General features: G+C 51.9%; 2 protein-coding genes and 1 long non-coding RNA gene across 17 annotated transcripts in view; 2 read left to right on the forward strand and 1 right to left on the reverse strand.

Annotated features, from left to right (window-relative positions):
• NFKBIB (NFKB inhibitor beta) overlaps positions 1–14,690 on the forward strand; it is a 1,076,695-nt gene that overhangs the window by 878,406 nt on the left and 183,599 nt on the right. The window lies entirely within an intron of this gene.
• ACTN4 (actinin alpha 4) overlaps positions 1–14,690 on the forward strand; it is a 72,086-nt gene that overhangs the window by 20,433 nt on the left and 36,963 nt on the right. The gene's annotated exons all lie outside the window — the stretch shown is intronic.
• LOC110260982 (uncharacterized) lies at positions 326–12,518 on the reverse strand. The gene is made up of 3 exons (XR_002344648.2): positions 12,403–12,518; positions 4,862–4,936; positions 326–659 (listed from the first exon to the last, which is right to left on the reverse strand). It is a non-coding gene; the product is annotated as an uncharacterized LOC110260982 (long non-coding RNA).

Raw genomic sequence — 14,690 nt, forward strand, 5'->3', positions numbered from 1 at the left:
CACTCCGCCACAGGGATTGGGCCAGAGCTGCCAGCTCGCCACAGATTGGCAGCCCAGGGTGCCCAAGGGTGGTGACCAAAGCAGAAGGAATTCTCCCAAGTGGGCTGTGCTGCCAGCCATAAGGGCCACACAGGGGTGTTTGTTACACAACTTTCTAATTTTTTGATCTGTGTCCTTTTGGGTGGATTTGGAGTGAACGGCAGAGGAAGGAAATGAATTATGGGGGGGAAGGGAGGGGTCGAGCAACAGACTGATAAGCAAGAGAAGCCCTCTCACCAGTTTTAAATAATTGATCCCAGCATGATTGATGAAGCAGATGGCATCGTCCATCCATTCAGCATTTACTGAGCATTTACCCAATATGTGCCATAAACAAGGTACGGGGTAAAGAGATGTGAGCAAAACAGTCCTTTCTGTCCTAGTGGAGCTTACAGCCCGGTGGGGAAGCTGGGCATCAAACAGCAGCAGCAACAAAACCCCCAAATGCATAGTGTTCCTTATGAAGGGGAGGAGCAGAGCCCCTTAAGAGGGCACAGTGGGGAACTTGCCATAGATTGGGCAGGAGCCACTGGGGGGCCCTTTCAGAGGTGGTGGCAGTGGAGGGAGACGTGGAGGGTGAGCAGGAGCCACCTGGAGAGGAGCGTCCAGGGCAGGAGGACCTGAGAAGGAGGGAGGAGAGAAGAATGAGGTGGTGGGCAGAGTGGGGAGGGTGCTGGGAGGTGGGGTCAGAGAGGACAGTAGCCAGAGCATGCCTCCAGTGAGGATCCTGGGCGGGGTTTTTTTTTGTTGTTTTTTTTTTTTTTTTTTTTTTTCTTTTTATAGCTTACCTGCAGCATAGGGAAGTTTCAAGGCCAGGGGTTCAATCGGAGCTGCGGCTGCTGGCCTACACCACAGCCACAGCAACGCTGGATCCAAGCTGCATCTGCAATCTACACCACAGCTTGCAGCAACACCAGATCCTTAACCCACTGACTGAGACCAGGGATTGCACCCACATCCTCACTATGTTGGGTTCTTAACCCGCTAAGCCACAACAGGAACTCCCTGGGCTTTCTTCTAAATAAACAAGAAAGCATTGGTTCCACAAATATTTATTTCATGCCCGTCACTGTTTTAGGCACTGTGTATATAGCTCTGGGAAAAAACAAAAACAAAACAGAACCATCCCTGCCCTCATGAGGCTCCCAGACGAAGGGAATGTCAAAAGAAATACGTCTTTTTTTTTGGGGGGGTGGCACCCACAGCATGTGGAAGTTCCCTGGCCAGGGATTGAACTTGCACCACAGCAGCAACCTGAGCCGCCACAGTGACAGTGTGGCAGATTCTTAACCCACTGCACCACCAGGGAACTCCAAAGTATGTCCTTTTTTGATGCTGGGACAGATCTCACCACAGCTTATAAAGCATGTAGCACTTTTAAAGACATTCCTTCAGCTTATCCTCATAGTAGCTTTGTGTTTTTATCCCCACCTTACAGATGAGGGAACAGAATCAGAGAGGTTACATGATTTGCCCAAGGTCACTCGGCCAGTAAATGGCAGAACCAAGAATGAAACTGTCCTCGTCTCCTTTTAGATTATTTCTCCTGTGTCAGGGCTGAGTGAGTGGTTCTCTTCTCTCTGACTTTGTGCCCCTGGTAGTAAGAATCAAGGGCTCCTGGTGGGAGTTCCTGTCATGCCTTAGTGGTAACGAGCCTAACTAGTATCTATGAGGATGTGGGTTTGATCTCTGGCCTCCCTCAGTGGGTTAAGGATCCGGCATTGCCATGAACTATGGTGTAGGTCGCAGACACGGCTCGGATCTGGCATGGCTGTAGCTGTGGTGTAGGCCGGCAGCTGCAGCTCCAATTGTACCCTTGGCCTGGGAACCTCCATGTGCTGTGGGTGTGGCCCTTAAAAAAAACAACAACAAAAAAAATAAAACAAGGGCACCTGGTGATCCTTGGACTTCAGGCACGTGATGTTGGCAGAGCACCTAGGACTTGAGTCCTGTGGGATGGGGTGTGGCGAGAGGACAGAGGTGGTGGGATCCCTGCCCCAGTAGCGTCTAGTTGTGCCTGTCCCCTTTCCCACAGCATCTTAGATGTGAGACGAGTGTTTGGCTACCATGTCTGGAGCCCTGTCTGAGGGGTGGTGTGGAACTGGGACGTGCCTTAGCTCTCTGGCCAAACCTTCCCAATACAGTCTGCCTATATATGGCCTGACCTCAAAAATCAGGTGATGGCAGTAGGAGTTGTTTTCTCTGTTGCTGGTGGGAGGTGCCCGGCTACATTCCTTCGTAGACAAGCACAAACTAGATATTTTTGAAACTGAAGGTCTTAAATCAGCCAAAGAATTAATCCCGGTCTGAAAAGCTCATGGTGAGAGTACAGCCAACCTGGCTTGGGTGTCACCATCTCAACTTTGTTGTTTTTTTGTTGTTTGGTTTTGGTTTGGGGGGCCACAGTCATGGCATATGGAGGTTCCCAGGCTAGGGGTTGAATCGGAGCTGTAGCTACACCACAGCCACAGCAACACCAGATCCGAGCCAAGTCTTCAATCTATACCACAGCTCACAGCAATGCAGGATCCTTAACCCGCTGAGCAAGGCCAGGGATCGAACCTACATCCTCATGGATGCTAGTCAGATTTGTTAACCACTGGGGACTCCGTTTGTCGTTGTTGTTGTTGCTTTTTAATAAGCCGAGAACTATCTCTTGAGAGAGGATCTTTGCAAACATCTTGAGCTGCATTCTTTCTGGCTGACAGCGGAGGCCTGCAGCCACCCAGGGCTCAAGTCCATCTTGCTATCGCATGCACTTTGGCTGATAAGGTGCTGGGCAGAGGTTGCAGCTGCTACCAGAGGGTTTCTTGATGAAGGTTCAGCTGGAAGGGCCCAACTCTTCATCAGTCAGTCAGGAGGCGTCAGAGCAGAGAGAGAGCAGGCCTGGACGCAGGGGCTCCTGCCGCGCATGGCCAGGCCAAGCAGAGGCTGAAGCTGGACCCTGGTGTGTTCCTGCATTGGAGGCTGTAGACTCGGCTTCTCATAAACACAAGCCGTGAAGCCACAGTGGCTCAGGTGCTGACCCTGGCCCTGTGCTGACTGCCCTGGAGGCCTTGGGCAAGGGAGCCTCGGTTTCCTCATCTGTAAAATGGGACCAGTAATGTAGTGACCTCCGGGTCTGGATCCAGTGAGGCAATGGCCGGGGGTGTGTCTGGCACATGCTAGAGATCAGTACCTGGTGGCTCTTTTAATTATTATTCTGTCTGGGAGGGTAGATTAGGGTGGATGGAGTCTTCCTGAGTCTCATCCTATGGGCTCTGGAGTCTCAATAACAGTGATTGGTTGGGGAGTCAGGGACCAGGGAACCATCCTTTATTTCGGAAACTGCAGCCAGAGAAGGAAGACAACAGAGCTGTTTTATGATGTCTGATTTGAAGCCAGCTGCTCTTTGAAGATTGACCCTGAGATCCAGCAAGTTCAGCTGCTAGATATGGAAGCACGAAGCATTTAAGGGTCCCTGGAAGTAAGGTTCCTAGAAAGACGCAGCAAACTCTTAGCGATCCCCGAGTGCTCAGACCCAGGGTGGAGGATGGCGCCCCACGGTTTAGGGGCAGACCCTGGGTGAGAAAGCTAAGAGTCCGAGGGCTTTGTATGGCAAGAGTCCTGCGATCGGGCCAGAGTGGCCCTGCCGAGCCTGGGAGGAGGCTGGGTGAGGTATTGTGTGTCCTGCAGAGCGCCCCATGTGTCCTTTCGTCTGGGAAGCCTTCCACCCAGGCAGAGCCTCTGGGGCCGGATGTGGAAGGTAAACAGGCAGCCCTTCTGCTCTTTACCACAGACAGCCCGGAAGGGCCCGACTTGCAGCTTTTCATCTCAGGAAGCCCTGAGGTCCCCCAGCTCTCCTGAAGCAGCCTCATTGTCCCTTTGCAGAAGCATAACCAGTGTGGCCCAGGCACCCATGCTAGAGCGTGAGCAACAACCCCCATCCCCCTCCAGTCCATTCTCCACGTGGGAGCCAGATAACGTCCTGTTTGAAATCTTGATCCATATCCCTTGTCCGTAGGACCAAATCTGGAAGCCCACTGGGCACTGGGATCTGTCCTTTCCTCTCGGGCCTCATCTCTCTCCCCCTCCTGTCCTGTCACATACTCCAGGCACACCGGCCACCTCTCTGCTCCACGCTATTTCCTGCCTGTGGATTCCCTTTCCCTTGCCAAATCCCCACCCAGCGCCTCCTCATTCTTTGATGCCTGCTTGTAGACGCCACTGTTTATCTGGAGGCCATGCACGCCTCCAGCCTAAGCTAGGTCTCTGTCTTAGGGCCATGCCTGTCACTCAGCTTCTCCTTTTAACTCCAGCTGTCCTTTGGTCTCTCCAGCCCCCATGACATTGTGAGAGCCCTGAGAGTAGAGATGGACTCTTTTGTCCATTGCTGTGTAACTAGCATGGGGGACAATGGTTGACAAATATAGGTGCTCCAATAAACATATACTTGTGGAATGAATGGGTAAATAGCCAGCCAGGCAGGTAGACGGGACCTGCCAGCCACCTGCTCATCTTGTCTGAGTGCCTCCCATGGAGCAGCTTGGTGTCAGGGGCAAAGATTGATCACCCACAGGCCCTTTGAGGAAGGCACTGTCACTCTACAGGCCAGTTGAGTCCCCCCTAAAAGCTGGTCCTGTGCTCTGGAAGGTCATAAGATGTCCTCCCCGGGACACTTCTGGACCCAGTGGGCCAGCCAGCTGTCCTGGCAGAATTCTGCATCAGTGCCAACCAGTTATGAGACACAGATAGGATGCTTTGCAGGTGGTAAAAGGAAGGGAGATAACACCGTCACCCGGAGACATTGTTAGAATTCATCCCGTTTTGTGCAGACTCTTACCTAGTAGGTGTGCACACGTTGTGTGCCAGGCGCTGGTCCAGGCATCGCAGACACAGCCCAACAGAAGGCCTTTGCCTGCAAAATGAGACACATGGCTAAACACAGGGAATCTTTTTGTTTGTTTTTGGTTTTTATTGTCGTTTTAAGGCTGCACCCACAGCATATAGAGGTTCCCAGGCTAGGGGTCCAATGGGAGCCTACGCCAGAGCCACAGCAATGCCAGATCCAAGCCATGTCTATGACTTACACCACAGCTCACAGCAATGCCAGATCCTTAACCTACTGAGCGAGGCCAGGGATCAAACCCATGTCCTCATGGATGCTAGTCGGGTTCATTAACCGCTGAGCCACACTGGGAACTCTGAGACCTTTTTATTTATTTATTTTTAAATTTAAAAAAGTTTTCTTAAAGTTTTATTGAAGTATAGTTGATTTACAAGATTGTGATAAATTCTGCTGTACAACGAAGTCATACATGTATCCATTCTCTTTCCAGTCTTTTCCCACATAGATTGTCAGAGAATACTAGGTAGATTTCTCTGTGCTATAGAGCTGGTCCCCATTGGCCAATTGTTCCATATACCCCAGTGTGCATATGCCAGTCGCACACCCCCCAGTCCATCCCTCCCACCCCCTCACCTGTCCCCTTTGGTAACCATAAGTTTTTCAAAAGCCTGTAAGTCTGTTTCTCTTTTGCAAATAAGTTCATTTGTCTCCTCTCCTTCAGGGAGACCTTTTTAAAGATTTTCTTTTTTTAACTTTTCCCTTTTATCCAGAAATTGCTACCTATAGGTCAAATTAACTCAGTATAGTAAGAGACAGTAAAGTGTTTTGTTTCTAGAGATAGCTACAAACATCAGAACACAGCCCTGTGGTTTGAGCTGGCTGGCCACCTTCCTGAAACCCAGCTTCCTATTGTACCATGTTCTGGGGCAGCCCACTCGTCTCCCTGTCCTGAGCTGAGCCTGGAGATGTGCGGTACCAGGAAAGGAAGCGCAGTCTGGGCTATCTTGGGTGGCCATTGGTATTTATGGGGCATTGGCAGAGCTGTCAGTACTGTGGAAAATCTAGAGGAAGGTAGAGGCAGCGCAGTGTGGTCCGACAGAATTCGATAGCTCCTCAGAGCTCTCCAGGCCATGGGACCCAGAACCACACAGCCGCCCTGTCTCTGCTGTCGGGCTTGGCCTTGGGCTTTGTCTGCCATGTCCCTCCACACGTTTGCTGTCGCTGTCGGTGCAAGCCATGCCCGGAGTCAGCTACCCTGTGTTCCGAGTCCAGGCCCCTGGGACCTTCTCTCTGTCCGGGAGTCAAAACCTGAGACTGTTCCTCCTTTCAAATGCAACTTTGTTCTGTAGGAGAGAAGAAAAGCGAGAGAGAGATGGCTTGTCCGTTTGACGGTAGTAAGATGTACTCTGATATGCCTTTGAAAAGGGCCCATTTGCCCAGCAGCCTTTGCTGGATAATGAGAGGAGGGGAGCACAGGGAGCTTGGTGGGAATCTGAAGCTGGGGGTGGAGAAAGAAGGTCAGCTTTTCCCTTGGAGCAGTCCAGCCTGTCTCGCTCTTGTAGGAAAGTAGAGGGCTGCTGGATGGTCCACCAGCTGGGTTCTGTCCCTGGGAAAAGAAATGTGCTTGGCCATTGGCCTTGGTGCATTTAAAAATACATAAGCCATGTAAGCCTCCGCGGGCTGATTCCGTTTCCTCACCTCCTGATACCTCTCAGCCTGCCAGCTCCCCTGAGCCACCCTCTCCAAGATCTTCAGAGACAGGCCAGTTAGCATCCCTGAGGGTGTGGGCACAGCACCGCCTGAGCAGGATGTGCTTGGCACCTCTTAAGTGCCAGGCGCTGCATTAGGTGCTGGGGATGCGGGAAGTGGGCCCTGCCCTCTCGTCTCCACCTCTCTGCAACGCACGATCCTTTCCAAATACCACACACATTTGTGAACGTACCCAAAAGTGGAGAGAATCCTTCTGTACCCATTACCTGGCATCAACAGCTACCGACATTTTGCCAGACTTGTTTCATCAGCCTTTCCCTACACACTCCCCGCCTCAGAGTGTTTCAGAGACAGCCCCAGACATCACCCGTAAATGCTTCTGTATGTTTCTCTGATGGTTACGGGTATCTCCGTTTCTCATGTTGTACTGGATGCTTTGGAGCACGTCTTAAAAACAGTCCGAAAGTCCTCCCCTTTGCCTTTCTTGACATCGCCTTCTCTCTACTTCTCTACCTTCTCATCCTCTGTCTCTGAATCTTTTCCCTCTCTCCACCTCCGAAATGTGGGCATCTCTCTGTCCCTTTTCTGAGAGGATTTTAGCTCCCTGCCTTCCCCGGGCCTTAAGTCCCACGCCAGTATCTCTCGTCCTGACCCCCTTCTCATGCTCTGGTGCTGTTGCCTGCTGACACGTCTCTGTCCCCTGTTAGATTTGAGGTCTTTCATGAAGCCCTATCTTATTTCTCGCTGTATCCCCAGCACCAGGCCCAGCCCTAGCAGAAGCTCAGGAAACGTCTGAATGAGTGGACTGCAGGCGTGAACAAATGACCTGTTTGCCCTAAGTTTCTGCACGCTGCTGATTTTGCAGCGCGTCTCGTACCAAACTCATTCCTGAGCCCCTCTCCCTGGGTTTCCCACTCCTGCGTCTGACACTGCTCCAGCCATGAGTCATCCTGGTCAGAAACATTGGAATCATCTTTTGACTGCTCACCCTGTCACAGGCACCAAATTTTACTTTTCTCTATCTCTCAAATGTCTCGCAGAATCCTTACCCCCTCCTTTCCTTCGCTGCTGCTGTTGTCCTAACTCAGAACCATGTAGTGAGTGCTTAAAAGTGCAGATGCTGGGAGTTTCTGCTGTGGCTCAGTGGGTTATGAACCTGGCTAGTATCCATGAGGACGCAGGTCCAATCCCTGGCCTTGCTCAGTGCATTAAGAATCCAGCATTGCCGTGAGCTATGGTATAGATCGAAGACACAGCTCGGGTCCCCGTTGCTGTGGCCGAGGTGTAGGCCAGCAGCTGCAGCTCTGATTCGACCCCTAGCCTGGGAGCCTCCATATACACCTGTTAGACTGCCTGGGTATAAACTGCAGTGCTGCCACCTTGAGCTGTGTGACTTTAGGGAAATGCCTTAACTACTCTGAGAGGAGAGTGTCTGCCTCCAAGGCCCATGGTGAGACTTCATTGAGTTACTGTGTGCCCTTTGCACCATGCCCGGCACCCAGGAAGTGCCCTCTTATTGGTGCCCATCCTCCTCCTCATGTTCCTCATCACCCCAATGGACCACGTCCAGGTCTCCTGCAGCGGCCTCCTAACTGGCTTCATTCCAGTCTCCTCCTTCATCTTGGTAGCTCCATGAACACTGTCTTTCTGAGACTCGGATCTGACCGGGTCACTCTGAGGAACCTTCCCGATAGCCAGGGAATAAGTTCTGAGTTCTCAGCCTCTACCTTCTGAGCCCAGCTGCCTCCGTCTCTTGCCACTTCCCCTTAGGAGTTCCCCAGACATCTCTTGCACGTTTCTGTGTTTTGCTCCTGATGTTCCCACTGCCTTGAACGACCTTCCTCCCAGGTCACCACCTATCAGAACAACACTCCTCTTTCACGGCCCAGATCAGGTGTCGCCTGACCTCTGCTGTCCTCAGACCACACTGCCCTGCAGTGCCTGGCCTGCCAGTGTCCCTCTTCACCCTGACCTCGCACTCCTCCGGGACAGAAGGTCAGGTCCTGTACGTGTCCCCCAGGCCCTTGGTTGTGATTTTTCTACTTGTCCTGAATCTTAGTTCCTCCAGGAGATGGGCATCTACCCAAAGGCCGGTTTCACCCTCAGATGTTTAAGATTTCTTATTCTCTCTGCCTTTAGTTCTTTTTTCCTTTGTTTTCTTCTCCAAGAGGAGAGGCTGCTGTGGAGACTCATGGGAGGGTTTGCTCCCACCTGGGGACAGATGCACCCTTTGACTGCTCTGCCGTGAATTCAGGCTGCCTTCCTCCGATCCTCTCCATCAGGTTCCGTCTGTGGGCAGCAGGCCAGATGCTGGGGACTCTGGGATCTCGGCCTTCTTTCTTATCTTCCCTTTGTTTGTTGCCCCACCTTCCTGAGGCCTGAGGGGAGCAGGCCTCAGCCATCTCAGACTAAAACCGCAGCACATGTGGTGTCTGCCTTCCTCCAGCCGCCTGCCACCCACAGAGCAGAGAGGATCAAAGGCTCCAGCAGGGGAGGGGACTGCCGGGGTTTCACCAGGAACTCCTCTTTCCCCTTCCCTGGCTGCCCTGGCAGAGCCCTGTCCTCCCCTCAACCCGGTGGGATGTAGGGGCTCCCGTGGAAGGGGTTGCCGCTGTTTGGAATAGCGTTTGCACAGAGGATTTAAGATTTAAAGCAGTGATATTCTTCAGTGGCGTAACTGCCTTTCGAGTTGAATCCCATGTGGATCTGCCATATTACACAATTAAATAGCTGCTGAGGTTAAATTTGAGTAGGGGGGCAGCTTCCCTCACCCCCGGCACCCCCACAGCAGAGCTCTTGTGGGAACACTGTTGGAAAATCCCTCCTTGGTATCACGTCCACTTCTCTGCTGCAAAAGGCCTTCCACTGTCCCTTGGCAAAGTCCATCATGGTTCACCCTTGGGCCTGTGTGTTTCTAAAGAAGATGGCTTGTTTGGGGAGGGGGCTCCGGGTCTGCATGTTGGCTGCAGCTTCGTGCTCTGTGCCATTAAGGCTCACCTCCTGGTTCTGTGGAGGAGGGGACTTTGACAAGGACCGCTTATCCTAGTGGCTCCACTGTAACCCTGCTATGCCCACGGCCACCGGGGGTCTTTCCACGCCATAAATCTGGTCGTGCTGCTGCTCTCCCCGTGAGACCCTGCAAGGGCTTCTGCTGCTCTTAGAGTAAGACCCGAGTTCTGCTCCCCTGCCCCTGTGAGCCTGTAAGCTGCTCTTCCTCTGGGCTCCCTCAGCTCCGGCCACACCCCCCGGGCCTCTTCCCACCTAGAGTTTCGCCCTGCTACTGTCAGCCGGTTGGCGCTTTCTATTGGTTCAGGCTCCCTCCCGTAGCACCTCCAGGGACAGGTCTTCCTTGACTGGCTCAATTTGCTTCCTTCCCTGGCTGTCCCCCTCTTCCTGTTACTCTTTGTCGCATTGCCCTGTTTACTGCATCGCCACTGTCTAGTTCTTCTCTTGTGTATCTTCTCCTCTGCCAGAGTGTGAACTTGATCAGGGCAGAGATGTTTGTTTAATCCCACTGTTCAGAAGGTGGTAGATGCCCAATACAGTTTGTAACTGAAATGCATGAGTGAAGTTTGAGAGAGGCTCAGAGCTGTGAGTCTCCCCCTTCTGGGGCTGAGGCTGCAGGGAGGAAGGCTCTGAGGCCAGCATTTGGGGCCCAGGTTAGGGTGACTCTGAATCCTGAGGTCCAGCTGACTTCATTGGTTCTCATGCAGTGTGTGGGCTCTCAGACCTAACCTCCAGCTCAGCCCCTTCCTCTCTCTTTTGGGCGCCCCTGGGAGAAAGCAGGTGGTCAGGGCTCTCTGAACTCGGCCAGGACTTGCTGTTCTGCTCCAGCCTGAAATCGATTCCCTCCGGGCTCTGCCCTGAGCCGGGCCTTGTGAACAGAGGGAGGGGTCGAAGCCAGGCCTCCGCTGCCACGTGTCGGGAAGCAAGTGATAGGGCCACTTGGCCTGGGAGCCACCAACCTTTCCCCCTCTTCTCTAAAAGGCACACAATGGCAGTTGGGCTGCGCCTTTGTTTTATGAGTCACTGTGATAGCCTGTCGTAAATTGTTTTTTCCTATACTATCAGAGCAGCTTTATCGGGCGTCTCCTGTGCAGTCCGGAGCGGATTTGATCCATGGTCTGTTAACACGTTGTTGAGTTTAAGTCTGTTGTTGTGCCCATATAAGGCAAACTCCTTGGGTTACTTTTTACCTTGGCAGAATCTCAGGAATGTCAAGGTAACCAGGCCACCTCAGCGTAACTCTGATTCTCGCTTGGTCACCTGACTCGCCCTCCCTCTCCCATGACTCACCCTGCAGCTCCGCCTAGGCCTGCCACCCTGGTGGCACTCACTGGTGGCCCTGGTGGCAGACGGAATTGGGCCAGGGTCTCCAGGACTGTGCTTGGTCTTGTGACTTCTTTAAAGTGGGTCAAATGAGAGAGACTCTGTGAGGTGCCTCCCAGGGGGCCTGACAGAGTGAGAACCAGAAACGGAAAGCAGCCCGGGCCAGACTGCTTGGGAGTCACTGTAGGCCTCTGGCTCTGACACCTTCCAGCTGTGTGACCACAGGCAGATGGCTTATCTGTAAAACCCAGAACACCCAGAACAAACCTTGGTACACAGCAGGCACTCAATAAATGTGAGTCATTTGTACAAGTATGTCAGGACATACCCCACCCAATCATAAAAACACCTCTGCTGCTTCCCTTTGAGGCCCCGCCCCTTAGCAGGTTTAATGGGGCACATTGTGGAAAACCGAACCTACAACTTCACAAATGGCACCTCTCTCCTTTCCCTCCTCCCTGCCCCGCCCCAGAGCAAGCCACTCCTCTGTTGTTACGGGGCCAGGAGTCAGCTCTGCCTCAGAGCCAGAGCGAGAGCAGCAGGGGCCCCTTTGTCCTGACGTCACGCTGCTCCTGGAGACAGCCGCCCCTTATGACTGCTGTGTGGCTTGGCCAGGCCTGACTACCAGCCCCAGGAAGGCCAGGCAGTTGGGCAAGCCAGGGTGAGAGTCTAGCCCTGTCACTCTGCCAGGGCAAATGGTTTCACCGTTTTTAATAGAGCAGTTATGAGTCAGAGGTTTCAGTCTCTCCTTACTGGTTCCTCCCAATCCTATAATTACCCTTTGGCTGTAGAACCTTATTTTGGCTTTTCTTTTTTTCAAGTCCTTCTGAGACAGTGTTAATATTGTCCATCTCATGTGTCCAAGGGGTCTAAGATGGAGTGACTATGGTAAAGAAAAAACAGACTCCAAGTCCAGAGTGATTTCTTCACCCACAGAATTTAGGTCCCCACCCCCAGCACCATCCTAGTGCCACGCCAGGAAGTAGAGCCACCACTGGCTGACACGCGGCTGAGGGGGAGAGTGGATAGCTCTGAACACCTCCAGTTGCCTCTTGGCAAACTTTAAACTCCAACCCTGGAATTTCTGGTCTGAGGCACCTCCCAGAGTGACTGATGTTTTCATTTGCTCCCTCATCCAGGTGCGCAGAGAACTCAACAATGGGGGAGCAGGCCGATGAGCACCCAGGAGCTCGCGGGCCCCCTGCCAGTGCCAGTCCCCTCGGAGATGAGGGGAAGAGATGGTGCGGATAAGTGCCCTCTATTCTCTTGGCCTCCAAACTCAAACCCTGCTTTGCAAAGGGCTCGTCTTACAGGCAGGCACTGAGAGTGGGAAGCGAGTAGGGCAGGGTGCGTAGAAAACAAGTGCATGTCTGTGAGCACTGCCCAGGCTCTGGCTTCCCCCTGGTGTGTCAAGAGCACAGATTTCCAGCCCAACCCAGCTCCACCCTCGCCATGTCGCCCACCCCAGACACCCAGAGCAGGAGAAGGTTTCTGACCTGACCGGCAGACCGATGAATCAGAACGTCCCAAAACAGGAAAAAGGAAAAGGATCACTGAGGAGGAGTTTCAGTTGTCAAAGGTGAAACCTCCACCCCTGTTAGAGGTCACTCTGGGGCCTGGTACAGTTGCTCTTCTGCCAACAAGGCCTACTCCATGGAGCATGTAAATTACAGCAGAGAATAAGCTGTCTGCCAGAAGGCAATCAGAGGGGGAAATGGGAGTGTTTGCCCTGCCTTCAGATGCGCTTGGCCTGGGCACTCCTTGCGTTTCTTGTTGTGGTCGAGTGAGTTCCTGGTGGAAGTGGCACTTGCCTGAAGGACACTCGAGTCCCATTAAATCCCCCTCTTCCTTTTTGTCCCCAAATGCCAAACACCTGTTACTTGGATGAGCCAGTCCATGGGGCGGATTTGTCCAGGCTAAAATGTTAATTCTGAAGGCTGGTCCTCTTAGGCACCTGTTAGGATTCCAAGCTGCTCAGTCTCAAGGCCAGAATTGGCTCACTTGGCTATCTTTTTGAAGGATCAAAGTTTAAACCAGAGGATCTTTAATCTCCCCTCCCGAGCCTGAAACCCGAGCTCCGCTGTAAGCCATTGAAAATAAATAGGGTTTTTGTAGCTCAGACTCTCCGTTCTCCGAGTGAAGGGCCCCCTGTGCCTGATTGTTTCACAGCAAAATGCCAGATGGGGCCAGAGGAGGTGGAGGGCAGGGCTCTAGCCTCTGCTGCTGCCCTAATTTTAAAACTGTTTTTTTGGGAGTGGAAGTTTTCCCTTTTAAAGGTAGCTATTTCAAGGTAGGCCTCACCCATCTCCTCTTCCTGCTGAAAAACTCTCCTTTGAAAGCCGAGCACTGCCTCCTACCTCTGCCCTTTGGGCCCCACCAACCTGCAGTTCAGACCTTCTTTATCTCCCTATGGATTCTGTGTGGGGAGGGCAGGCTCTTCCCCCTCAGGGGGGACCCAGTTCTTTGCAGTGTAATCTGAGTAGCTAGCTCTGGAAAGGTCTGGAATGAGATGGCTCTGAAAGGTCCATTTGAGAACAGAAACAAGCCTAGACCGGGGCCCCTCCCTCCCCGGGCTGCCTGTCTCCTGCTTCCCTGGAGTTTCTTTTAGCTCCAAGGGTCCGGTCCAGTCTAGCAAATGCAGTGGCTAGGGCTCCCTGGTCCTACTTCAGGTCCCTCATCTTTAGAATGAGGGGATAGATTTGAGTGGTGGTTCTCAACCCTGGCTTTCTGTTATGTTAGACTCACCTGATGAGCTTTGTAAAATATAATTATTTATGCAGCACTCACCACCACGGAAGCTGATTCATTTGACCTGGGGTGAAGTTCAGGCATTTTTAAGAAGCTTTCCAGTCCCATACATTTATCATCACTTGATTTTTCAATGAGGGTCCAAGACGTATACGAACATATGCAATGGGGAAAGAGTAGTCTTTTCAGTCGATGGTGCTGAAACAATGGGATTTCCACATGCAAAGAATGGAATTGGACCCCTGCTTCATACCATATACAAAAAAATACCTTCAACCGCATCAAAGCGCTAAAACCATAAAATCTTAGAAGAAAACATAGACCTCAATCTTCATGATCTTAGGTTAGGCAATGGTTTATTAGGTATGACACCAAAATCATAAGCCACAAAGAAAAATAGATAAATAATAGACTCTGCAAAAAAATTTTTTAATTTATTTTTTGCTACAAAGGACATTATTAAGAAAGTGAAAAGACACCCCTCAGAATGGGCGAAAATGTTTCCAAATCATACATCTGATAAAAGTCAAGTGTCTAGAATATATAAGAACTCATACAGCGCAGCAATGAAAAGATAACCCAGTTTAGGAGTTCCCGTCGTGGCGCAGTGGTTAACAAATCCGACTAGGAACCATGAGGTTGCGGGTTCGGTCCCTGCCCTTGCTCAGTGGGTTAACGATCCGGCGTTGCCGTGAGCTGTGGTGTAGGTTGCAGACGCGGCTCGGATCCTGCGTTGCTGTGGCTCTGGCGTAGGCCGGTGGCTACGGCTCCGATTGGACCCCTAGCCTGGGAACCTCCATATGCCGCGGGAGCGGCCCAAGAAATAGCAACAACAACAACAACAAAAAAAGACAAAAAGACAAAAAAAAAAAAAAAAAAAGATAACCCAGTTTAAAGTGGGCACAAGACTAGAACAGACATTTCTCCAGAGGAAGATATGCAATTAGAAAATGGTACATGAAGATGCCCAGCATCATTAGACAATAGGGAAATGCAAATCAAAACCACAACAAGGAGTTTCCATTGTGGCTCAGTG

The sequence above is a fragment of the Sus scrofa genome, chromosome 6 (genome assembly GCF_054392235.1).
Source record: "Sus scrofa isolate SSC_HxYL_T2T_F1_AM1 chromosome 6, Sscrofa_HxYL_maternal_Yorkshire_Landrace_v2.0, whole genome shotgun sequence".
In the NCBI taxonomy this organism is placed as follows: Eukaryota; Metazoa; Chordata; class Mammalia; order Artiodactyla; family Suidae; genus Sus; species Sus scrofa.